The following is a 12,536-nucleotide window of genomic DNA, read 5'->3' as shown; positions in this document are numbered from 1 at the left end:
CAGCTTGGCGAGTCTATGACCGAAGATGTTCTTCTCCTTCTCTGACAGATAGATGGACCCCATCAGGCTCCAGTCGACCTTGTTTCTCAAAGCGAGTCCTATGGTCTAAGTAGCCAAACCCCTGGCTGTGTCACCAGTCCTGTAACCATTTGTTGATTTGCCACATTTGATGGGCCCTATCAACCCCCTTCCCTTTGATCAGGAGGACTGATGAAAAAACTACCTGCACACCGGAGTCCCCTACCACCGCTCCCAGGGCTCTTTAATCCTCCTTGATACTCAGACTGCTCCTGGCAGTATTGCTGGTGTCTACGTGAAACAACAGCAGCGGATAATAGTCAGTGGACTGTATGAGGGTTGGTAGTCTCTCGGTGACATCCTTGATACGAGCCCCCGTTAAGCAGCAGAGCTCTCTAGAGAGGGTGCCAGGGCGGCAAATGGGTCCCTCTGTACCCTTCAGAAGAGAGTCACCTACTACTATCACCTGTCACCTTTTCTTAGTTGTGCTGGTTGTTATACAGGGAGCAGATCAGGCTGCCTTAGCTCCAGCGCCACTCGTGATGTGACTGGTCTTTCTTCTTCACTCTGCAGAGCAGTGAAGTGGTTCTGCAAGGACACCTCAGGCTTCAGGGGAAGTCTCTTCCTCCTGCTGGTCCCTGCCATTGCAAGCTTCCATTCTTCTGCATTATTGGCCCTCATCCCTTGTGTGTGTGCCTGTGGGGGAGTTTTTGGTTGGTTGGCCGTGGGCTGTGGGTCCACTGCAGACAGCACTTGAAACCAGCTAACTTTGTCAACAGAGACCATTAAGGTACTTCAAAAGTATTACAGTGTGAATGCTACTTACACATTTAAGCTGCTAAGGACAACAGAAATGTTGATAGATTTTCTGTGGGGACCCTTAAAAATCTGCAGCTCATCAGAAACTTACCTGTTCACAAGAGTTTTAATACTCTGAGTACAGCCTGTTCCTGGCAGCTGTAAGAAGTGCAGAAGAGCCGTTGTGATTCCCTGCTCCTCCATGCTCCCCTGCAGCGCAGTGCCGAGCTGTTGAAGAGTCCAGGAAATGCATTGAATTTAAGCATCCCATCACTACGTTGGCAAGCCAGGTACTGCAAGGAACTATTTGCCTGAACTCTTCAGATAAATGGCTTGCACAGAAGAGAGCTGATTTGATAGTTCATAATATGGATAGCCTGTAATTCCTTTTAAAGTTATAATTAACTATGTCTATCACAGGATTTACAAAGGCTTTTCTGTCTTTCTAGAAAGAGCAAGTTTTTCAAAAGCTTATTTTTCACTACATTTTTTGAAATTTGAATTGATGCTCACGTCCTTCATGAATTACAATATATCTCCAATATCTTTATTTGTCAAAGCACATTTTCCAGTCCATACTGGCCAGGAACTGACACAGAATCTGTTCATCCTGTACAAGGATTTTTGGGGGGCTGAGGAAATGCAGTTACCTGTTCCAACCCATAGCAGTTGCTTTGCCTGCCTTACAATTGTGAGGACAGTGAGCAGCTTTTAAAAATCTATCTGTGACACTAATCTGTCTTTCCTGTTGCATTTGTTGCCCATTGAACCCCTCCCTGGAGCCGCAGTAATTGGATTCATTGCAGAAAGGCATCCACGAACAGGAAGTTTCTCGTTAATATTACTGCAAGGAATGGGGTGGAGTGATTAGAACCAAGATGCAAAATAGTTGCTATCAAGAGCGAGGATCAAAGAGAAGGTGATGAATGGGCAGTGTTGGTTGTTATTGCTTTTGAAAGGTGACTGAAGGGAAAACAAAGCAGAACACACACACAAAAATCGTTGTTAGTAAGTTAAAGCTATTGGTCTGGATTCTCAGTCCACTAGGTTCACTCATTTGAACAATTCCACATGATGGAAAATATATCTTTTTATTCTGTTCTGTAAGAACATAAATAGCAGCTCAAATGCCTCTTCCTTTTTCCTAAATTTAAACTGAAATCTCTCACTGCGTACCCTGGGTTTCCTCCTCAGTTCTTTACTTTCTTTTCAAGCATGTGTTTTTAAGCAAGCCCTGTCTTTTTGTTATCTTTGTATTTCATTCAATAGCATAATATGCCATATTATGCTGATATGTATCATGGCAATTTTTATGGCACAACAAATGGTGAGCACAGATTTACAATGAAACACAGTAACAATAATAAATGGTAGGATGAACAGAGGCTTTTTGTCATTCCAAATTTGAATTCATACTTGTTTTTCTCTGAACCCGTCGATACTATCCCAAGCGCAGAGGCAATGCCCGATGAAAGGACACAGTCCTGCCACGGTGTGCTTCTGTGAACACTCAGTGTGATTAGATGTGCTTCTTACAGTTTTATTCATCCCTAAAAGGAGCTCACTTCTTTCCACGTCTGAAGTATTGCAATCAGAGTGAAACTTAAGCCTCGTGGACTTCTACAGCAAAACTCCAGCGAGGACTGGATTTCAAGTTTTACCAGTATTTGAGGTGCTGTGTTTAAAAGGAAGCAAGTGTTCTGGGCCTTCTTCTAAGAGAAGCTAAGCTAGTCAGATGTTGTCTGCTTTATTTACCCTTTCTGCGCAGTGAAGCTGCTAGGAAAATATCCTGACATCACATGGCTGTTGAGGATGGTATGGAAAACCCAAACTGCCCAATACAGGTTGATGTGAATGAATGTATGCAGTTTCCTTACGTGCCAGACAAGGAAAGCCAGAGCATAGAATAGTTGCTTTGGACTTTACTGACTGATATGCAGCATAAATTTTTCACAGACTGTTTACAGTCTGTGGCGTAGAAAGTTGTGTACTGTTGCTATTAAAGCTTTACGTATAGTCATCCAGCTGGACAACATACACATATATAACATAATGGTATACAGCAATAGCACTGGGGCTTTTGTTGCTTCTACATTCAGTTGCTCCTAGTTGTCCCGCATGGGATAGTTTCTAGCTAGATAGCTAGGTATCAGTGAATGCCTAAATAAGAACCTTATAATAGAAACAGTCTCTTCATATTTTTCATATTCATATTCTGATTTTATAGGTTGTAAAAATCCACTCAGAGCCCATCTTTGGTACATATAACATTGGGATTGTTCTTCCCCGTGTACACAGTTTCACCTTTATTTACATTGAATTTTAATTGCTGTTTTATTACCTAGCCAGTTATTCTACAGGCTTCACAGGAAATTTTTTGTCACACCAGGTAACATACTTCTGGGAGCAGCAAGGCTGCTCTGCAAGGAAAGGTGAGCCGGGAGTGCAGAGTACAGCAAAGCAAGCAGGGGCAGTGTCCTCCTCTGTGACAAGGCACAGTCCCATAGTGCCTGAGCAGGGCGAGCAGAGCAGGTCCCGTAGTGGTCACCTTGCTCAGCCACATGCCAGTGATTACCAGACACACAAGTCTGTGGTGATCCAAGGTCCAAGGTCAAGCCAGGGAGTCAACTCAGTGTATCAGGGTCTGTGTCCAGGTCAGTGAGGTGCATGGCCACACACAGGAATGCTCTCAACGTAACTCAGACAAGGACCAGTACCAAGGCTTTGCCTCCTCACTCCCAACTCCATCTTCAGATCACTTCTTAATGTGTGGAAAGTCATGGTCCTGAAAAGACCCTACAGATTGCCAGTGGTGCTTTCCCTTTACTCTTCAAAATATTTGTTTAGGCAAGAGGCATTTATAAATATAGCTTAAATATTGTTCAGGCATATTTAATTTGTTCCTTTTTGAGCAAAATAGGAGACTGCCAAGTAACATCTGCATAGCTGAGTGCAGACAGTTGCATGGTTATCCACGTTCCCCCCTGGAAGCCATGAACCTGAGCTCTGTGATAGGAAGTTTATGCTGCCAAACTACTGAGCGGCAGAGCCTGTTAGCTTAGACTGAGCGGCCACAGCTGTCAAGCTCCTGAATTTGGCAAGAACCAATCTTCTGTAGAGCTGTGTAAAGCTCTTATGGGTTTTTTGTTTATTTGTTTTTATGAGTTGTTAAACCTGTATAATTTAAATCTGAAATAGAGATGCTAATTTCATTAGAGAGTACTGAACATTTTGTGAACCGGATCCAAAAAGTACTGACTGAATTCAACTGAAAGATTTGTTTAGGCTTTAACTTTGCCCATGAATCAACCACATCTGCTGAAACAACCTGTTTCCTGAGTGTTATTGTTGATGCTAAAATGATTTAAAGGATTGCTAAATGAAGTGAAACTGGAACACTAATCTGCTGAGATGCTCAGCGAAGCTTTTTAGGTCTGTGTTTTCACATGCCTCTTACTGAGTCTTTACATTTGGTGAACATTAAACTCTTTGGGGAGGGTTGTGGGACAGTCAGTTCCAGCTTGTAGGCACTTAAATGTCATGTCTACATGTCATGCTCCCATTATAGTGAGTGGAGATCTAGTCAATACAGCTAATGGACTCTAGAGGGGGATTCAGATGACTCAATGAGATGTGTCTTTCAAAATGAGCCAAATAGCTCTACAGTTTCCAGTGGGATTAAACATAAGCATCTAGTGCCCTAGGGTAAAGAAGCATCTGCACAAGGCTGGCAGATATAACATGGGGCATATTGGAGATCTGTGCCCTTCTGGAGAAGAAGCTGAAGTTCAAGCAGGATGCCTAAGAGCATCTCAGAGGGCAACAGAGCAACTGAACCAAGCCCCTCCGCTTAGACACCTATATGTATGTATCTACTGTCTGGAGCTGAATCCCACCCCTGGGATTTGATTGTTAAGAAATGTTAAATCATTAGTTTGGTTTGTCGAAGAAAAACATCCCAAACCTCCCATAAAAAACCCACTGTTTTTACTTAACAATGTTTCTCTTTTCACTTTTTCCTGTGTTCTTGCAACCAGCAGTAGTACAGAAATGTTATTAGATTCAGCAATCTGACTATTCAGGCACATGGCTGTACTCCATCCATCATGAACTGGCCTTCAGTAGGGAACCGCAGACAAAGCTGCACAGCTTCATCACCATACTGCTCCCCTTAAAGAAAATCTTGTACCCTTTCCTTGCAGTAGCGAGTGTGTAGATGAGGGGATTTAGAGCAGCAGCTTTCCTGCGCCATTTTGTAGAACATTGTGATGACTCTGGTTTTTGGAGATCTCATGTGGCTATTCATGACTGTACGGACACATGCTATAGTGACACTATCTTTTTCACCTGAGCCTTGACAACACCTTCTACTTGAGAAATCTGGTACAAATGACATAATAAAGCGTGAAGATAAACTTATTTTTGATGTGACTTTGCAGCCATAAATGGGATGAATTTGGTTTGACAACTTGGCAGTTCACGCAGCTGTTACCCATATGGGCCCACATCGGACTCCTACCAGAGCCCAAGTATAGGGATTGTCAGGAGGAACGGTTGAGTGTTATGGACATGGGCATGGGTCCAGCCTCACCTCTGTCAGCGTAAACAGGTACTAGAAGGTAGTTTATCTTCAGTTTCCTTTTGCCTTCCCACATTGCCTTTCTGTGACTGACTCCCAGCCCATGTCTCTTCTAAAATTGGTCTCATGACCCAATACTATCAAATATGGGTTTATGAGCATAAATGTTTAAGCTAAATTTAATTTCTACAGCCAGAAATATGCAGATAGCTAGGGCAGGCTGGGTGGATTAGACTTCACAGACACACAAAGAGGTGTTATTAAGTCATTATAAATAGGAGAGAAATGTGCACCTCAGAGTTGAGCAATACACCTAGTGAATAAACTACAGAATCAAAATAATAAACTATGACTCTCTCTCCAAATGCAAGAATAATCAAGCATATAAACTCAAGGACAATAAGGCATAAGTGCCTGCCACATAAAGGTAGAGTGCCACTTTTTACATATCTGACAAAATAAATATATTGTACTATGCTAATGGGTTGGGAAAAACAATACATTAACTGTCTCCTGAAATGACTCTGAAATACAAAGAGCCCAGGAACTGTGCTAAATCAAAATTCTTTTTTCCATAAAGTTATTTTCTAATTAAAGGTCAGCATTTAAGTGTGTCATTTTTATATTAAGCCTCAGTAGCACCATGGTGTTTACCATTCTGTTTCAGAAATGGCATTCCTCCAAAATGTGTGATTATCTGAAAGGTTAACTAATCTTTCATAATTTGATTTGTCAACTCTGTATCTGAGTCAGGAAATCAGCTCAGTTTATGAAAGAACTGTCAAACATGTTCAAAATTAAACACATATTTATGGAGCTCCCTGAACTGGAATAGCCCTGGGATGGCACACAGATCCCGGCCATCACAAAAAGGCAGGCTTGATTATTTACTGGTTCTTTTTAGCATGTATCTATTATGATCGCAGTTTATTACTGATTTTTATTTCTACAGGTCTGTTACGGCCCCTAGTGGCATAGATACACCTAAACATCACCGTGGTCCCTGGGCCAAAAGCTCTGAGAAGTGCAAAGTGCTGCAGGGCAAAGTGTAGGAAGCAGAGAGGTGACCCGGCCTGCAGAGCCTGGGTGTGTTTGGCAGTTCCGTGAGGGAAAACAAGTTTCAGCAAACACCGTCATCTATTTCTTGCAAGATTCGTCATGCTTATAATTTTGAATAAAAACACCTTTGTTGGCTTAGAGGAAAATAGTTTCAATTTTGTATTTGTTTTAACCTCCATCCTGTGTCTTTTTTTTAAAAAAAATCCGCATTTCATAACATTCTGAAGAGATGGATGTTTTTATTTAAAGACTGAAAGTATGACGCAGTAAGTCATTAATTTTTAAAATTCGTTTCCACTTTATAGGTGGTCACATTGTTGTCTGACAATCTGAGCGAAAGCTTTTTCCTTGACTATGGAAGTGTTGTCTTTGGCCAGGGCTTTCATCGCAATTTTTGCAATGTTCAGGTGGGCTTTCACTGGCAAAAAAATTCATTTTGAGGGCCTTGCAGACTAAATCATGAATATTAAAGTCACCAACAGCAGTCCCTTAGAACACAAAAAGTCCTTTGTCATTCTAGAAGAAATGTGTTTATGCTACCCTGTTAAAGAGCTCTTTAGCTTGTTTTCTAATGCGTTCTGTTGTGTCATATGGTATCATCCAACACTTCCTGACCAATATTCTTCGGTGTTTCTAGAGACCCAACAAGCTGGTTTTGCTTCTGATTTTGAAGAAGCTTGGGTAAATTTTCCCCATCACCGTTTTTCACATACATCAGGTGTTTTTGAAGCATCACAGCACAAAGTTTAATTTTATTGTGTAAAATTAAATCTATCCTTTGGAGGGTGGTTTTCATTTAAACATTTAGTAAGTTGGTTGCTGTCATTCTCATCAATATAATTGGCATTTAGTCAAAATCCTGTTGATCAAGAGAAGAGCAAAGCATAAGTTCTCTCTCCTCTCCCGCCTTTCCCAATCTGTTTCACCCCAGGTTTTAAGAGAATAACAGACTTAAAACCCGTGTCTCCTAAAAGAATCCTGATTTGGAAATTTTTTGAAGGACAATTTTAAGAACTGAGGGCTGATTCCATGGTGGTGGCTACTAAATTGTCTATGGCCAAAGAGAATGAGTGAGGGACTGGATTGAAGAGGGCCATATTTCTCCCATGAAGACATTGGTTGTCATCTGGTAGGTTCAGGCTTGAAAAAGAAGCAGCTAGTTTCTAATATTATTTTGTATATAGAGTTGGCTTTTTCAAAACATAAAACTATTTACCAATGTGGAAGGAAAAGACTCAATTATAAGATTTTTCTGTGGTAGGAACATTTAAATCCAGACACCTGTAAGAAATCTTTTAGAATTAACTCTGTGTTGGCTATACAGGTCTTTACAGTATTTTGTTCCAAGAGTTTTTAAGCTGGACTGTGCATTCATGTTTAGAGTAACAGTATGATTACTTTTTTTCCAGAGCAGAATACATTTTGGAGTGTCTACATAAAACCAAATTCCTGTAATTGATATACTTGGTAACAGTGTTCTCATTTTATTACTTCCACAAGAAGAGCCCATAATGTCATCTGCAAAATCATATTTATTTTATTGTTGGGAAACAGCAGCTCATTACTAAGAGGAAAGGACAAACCCTCAATTACACCACACAATATTCTTGATCATAACTGACAATATTTATTTTTCAAAGCTTACTCGTTTGATCAGACCAGGAATTACTGAAGCAGAGTGTTTCTACAGTTTTTGAAAAACCAGTTTAACTTTTAAGTTTTAAAATTTAATTTCTTGGGTGGCAGCCCTTTAATTATAGGGCTACCCAATACAGGAAAACCCAGTTCTAGGTTTTGTTATTGGTTGGTTTTTTTTTTCTGTACTCTGTCTCTTTTTTTTGTTCTCCATTACAGACACCTACTGTGCCTCCTTTTTAGAGTGGCTTACCCTGGGTCTGCATAACAGTGCTGAAATCTCTCTTTTAAACTTACAGCATTGATTTTTTTTTCAGCTTGCAATTCATAGTAATACATTTAGGCTGAGGCGAAATGGGTTCCTGAGCCCCTGGGCAGGGGTCGGGAGAAGCCCCAGGGGAAGCAGGCAGGGACAGTAAGGTCCAATAGCCCTTCAGGACCCTGATGCTCACCTCTTCTATGGTTCTAGTCACCTTACCTAATAATGCTCGTTTAAAGAGATTTTTCTTTTTCCAAATAGGATTACCATTTCTCTATGTCATACTGTACATCCATTAGACAGATAAAATTTCATAATAATTTCTTATAGGAACATTATTTCCATTGAAAATAACATTCACAAATCTCACTGCCATCTTCATTTTTTTTTTTTTTTCAAAACTGCCTGAAGTTACATCGTAGTACTGCAAACGTTACATTGAAGATCCATCCTGTTACTGGGGATGTTTTCAAGCTCCCATGTCTCATTCACAGACACTCAAGCACAACATTCATATGCAAATTCTTACATGCTTTCTCCCTTTCTCTCCTGAAGGATAACAAGTAAGCTTTGGAAGATAAGCAGAAGAGTGTCCAGAGCCTCTCAGTTGAGGAAATTCTCCTAGCACTTGGCTGTTTCATTGAGAAAGGATTCAGTGGTATTGTATTGACATGTTGTGCTTCTTGGGTCACTTTCTCTGGTTTGCTGATGACTTCTTTAGGTATTTGATCAAGATTATGTGGAAAAATTGAAAGAAAACAGGTTAGTACAAAACAATCACAGGTTTAATGGAAACCTCAAAGTTTAACTTAAGCACACACTATGTTACTTTTTTTTTTTTAATTGTGAAATAAAATCAACCTCCAGTTATCTTAAATTCCTGTAGACATTTGCAAAAGAAATGTTTAACTGGGGTACGTGACGTGAATGGGAGTCTATGCAGCAGCATGAGCCACCAGAAGAAATGGTACAGCAGGAGTGCAGGCAGTGATGCACGTGCAGCAAGTCAAGAGATTAAGACCAGCCATGAAATGCAAGAAAGGTAAGAATGGGGAATTGTCAGGAGTTGGGTGTAGGGCCAACTGTACCAAGTCCATGCCATGAAGAAAGCCCTACAACACAGATACGGAGCAACAGCAGTATGATGCAATTAAACCTGGCCCTGCGGTTTTGTCAAGAGAAAATATAAAGGCTACCAAAGATCACCTCCCATCATCACCATTCAGGATGAAGCCAGAAGAAGTGATGAAGGCTTGACTGTCAGGGCACAGTGAGGGCTGACTGCTCCCTAAGAGGCAGGAGTTAGGTGTGATAACACAGCCCCGGAGCGAGGGAGCGTGGCGTGCTCATGGCTGGCAGTTGAGGTCAACCAAGAGTCCAGCTCATCAGACAGGTCTGTGGTGGTGAGACAGGTCCAAGGTGAAGATATGAAATGAATTCCCTGATCAGGGTCAGGATCAGAATCAAGATTAGGATCAGGTCTGGTGGCCATAACCAGGGTCAGACACGGATGTTGATGACTGGGCAGGTCTACAGTGACGAAGCAGGTCCTGGGTCAAGTGAGGAGTCAGTCTGCAGCTCAGAGTCCCAATCAGTGGGGTCTATGGCTAAGGACAGGCACGGCTGTGGCTGAGCTGGAGACCAACATGCCATATGACATAACTCAGGCTGGGCCTGAAGCTGCAGGGTGGAGCTGAAATGGGACTTCTGGGCTGGGGTGTAGGGGGAGGCCTCAGGTGAGACCATTAAGGTCTACGAGTGCCCTCAGGGCCCTGACCTTGACACTTGGTGCCCCTTGTCCTCCTTGTCACCATAAACAACCCTGCCCAGACACATACATGTTTGTGTTTATAAGTAGTAAAGCCTGAGTATGCATGAGCGTGAAATCTACGGGGGAATGACTGTTAGTGAAATTGGTCTTGTTTAAAATAAAAAATTGCTGCCGCCTTCTCTGTGGTCTCGTATGGAGCCTGGTTACATTTATTGCTATAGCCATACTCCCTCCCTTCATTTCCTCAAATTGCAAGTAAACAACAGTGCTTGAATCATTTGTCAGCTTGTAAAAGCAGATTTTTCTTCTCTCTCTCTCCCTCTCTCTCTTTATTACTCAGAAAGATCTCTGGTTTTCTCACAGTTTTAGGTATAGTATTATTATGAGACAACTGAAATGGTCTTGCACATTATAAATAAATCAAATTTAACACGGTAGAATTTGCTCCTGTATAAAAGGGAAAGTTTCACAAACCACTGGCTGTTTCTCAGGCAAGCCCCTCAGGGTGAGAGGACAGCAGAGAAGATGGAAAGGTGTCTCCTGGGCCTTTGCAGGCTCCCAGACCTCCAGCACGGGGCCAAGAGGCTCTCCAGCATTTCATCTTCTACTGTGGGACACAGGACAGGCCGCTTTTGACTGTTTTCCTTTTCTCGTATATGGACCTCTTGGCTAATGAAGAAATACATCATTAAAAAGCATTGGAAACATAGGCATAATTAACAGTGTTCGTCATGACAGCAGCAAAAAAAGTTGTTTTAGAAATAGGATGGCAAGATATTATTTTCCATAGAACATTTTTCTTTGAGGATTTATGCCTGTAGTGACTCACAGACCACTGCTGCTGTTCTGCTATGGGAGATGAGCCTGCAGGCAAAACATAGACCAGGTGAGCAAAGACAGCGTGTTCAAACACAACACTTTCACCTGTGCGTCTGCTTACAAAAAGGTTAAACTCACTCTGGTGCTGCAACAGCAGGAATTCTACACCCAACAGTTTTTGTTTGTTTGTTTGTTTTTCTAGTATAAGCAGATAGAAAAGTTTACAGTGGCAGTAAGGCTGCAATAATCTGACTGTGCTAGACTGGCACCTTGTTTTGTGTCTCAGGTTAATGTGCTGTAATTGTGGCAAAGATGTGCCACCCCCCAGAAGCACATCCTTTGGGGTGGAACAGCACCTCCTGCAAACAGTTTCTCACCAGGCACTTCTGGAAAAAGACATTTTTGTTTCAAGAATAAAACCTTCAGAATCATCCCTGGTTCCTCTTAACAGCAAATAAACCCCTAGGGAAAACCATTGCATTCAAAGCTGTACCTGGGAGGAGAGATCCCATTGCGGCATATTTAATGGCGATTCCTCCAGCCCTTCCTGAAATTAGGAACTTAATGTATTTTAAAGGGAAGACAAACTTTTCACTGATCTCAGGAAGGAGGGAAAACATCTTCAGTGGTACACTCAACATATGTCTGGCAAAAGTGGAGCTCATTAACAGACACTCCCTTTCCCCTCAGCTTTCTGGAATTCCAAACCCTCATCAGAGACAGTAATTATTTTGGGAGTCTGTCACTGTTCCCCTCATCATGGTGTTTACTTCCTTCTTGTGACATTGCATAAATATGTTTGTAATTTTCTCTTCCTGATGTGGCAGAATAACTCCGTGGCCTGTTTTTGTTTTTATTTCTGTGCGCTGATGAAGCGCTACAACTGACTCAGCAAATCGTTCCTGACCGCGGAACAACCGCGGCGCGATGCTGACCTTCCCCCTAGGGAGGTGTTAAGAATCGGTGCACGTAAAAACAGCCTAACACAAATTTGCAGGTTGATGACATGTAGTTATTTGGAGAGAGAGAGGCGCTTCTTACGGAGACCACTGTTACAGCACCCTGCCTGTTCCGTCGTTTTCCCTGCGATACTCCGCCAGCCCGTCGCACAGTTCGAGGCTCTGAGCCGTTAAGACTGACGATGACTATATTGTGAAAGGATCTCATGGAGCGCGGCTCCAGCACCTTAAACACGAGGCCCACTCTATGTCTTCCAGTTGCTTCTTTATTTTCCCAAATTTGTCAGTTTCTCCCTGTAAGGAATTAGCAAACAGAGCATTAACAGACTTGTGACAGACCTCTCCTCCCGCTCCCCCATAACGCTGTACTGCAGAGGGCAAAATTTATCCCAGCACTGTGCACACGTTCCTTCTCTATTAAGGCCTTATTCTTTTATTGGGTTGGTTTTGTTTTTTCGTTTTAGAATGTTAGTCATACAGCACATTTTGCATGCTGCGCCAGTAACTCTTTTTTTTTTTTTTTTTTTCCCCTTTGGTTTATACAAAGAGTGATTTTTCTTAAACGTTTGTCCACCCTTTCCGCCGTCCCACAGGCGCGGGGGAAGGCCCAAGGCCGCCGGGTCCCGGGCCCAGCCGAGC

The sequence above is a fragment of the Charadrius vociferus genome, unplaced genomic scaffold, assembly GCF_000708025.1.
Source record: "Charadrius vociferus isolate BGI_N301 unplaced genomic scaffold, ASM70802v2 scaffold118, whole genome shotgun sequence".
Taxonomy (NCBI): Eukaryota; Metazoa; Chordata; class Aves; order Charadriiformes; family Charadriidae; genus Charadrius; species Charadrius vociferus.
Note: the sequence above shows the minus strand (reverse complement) of the source record.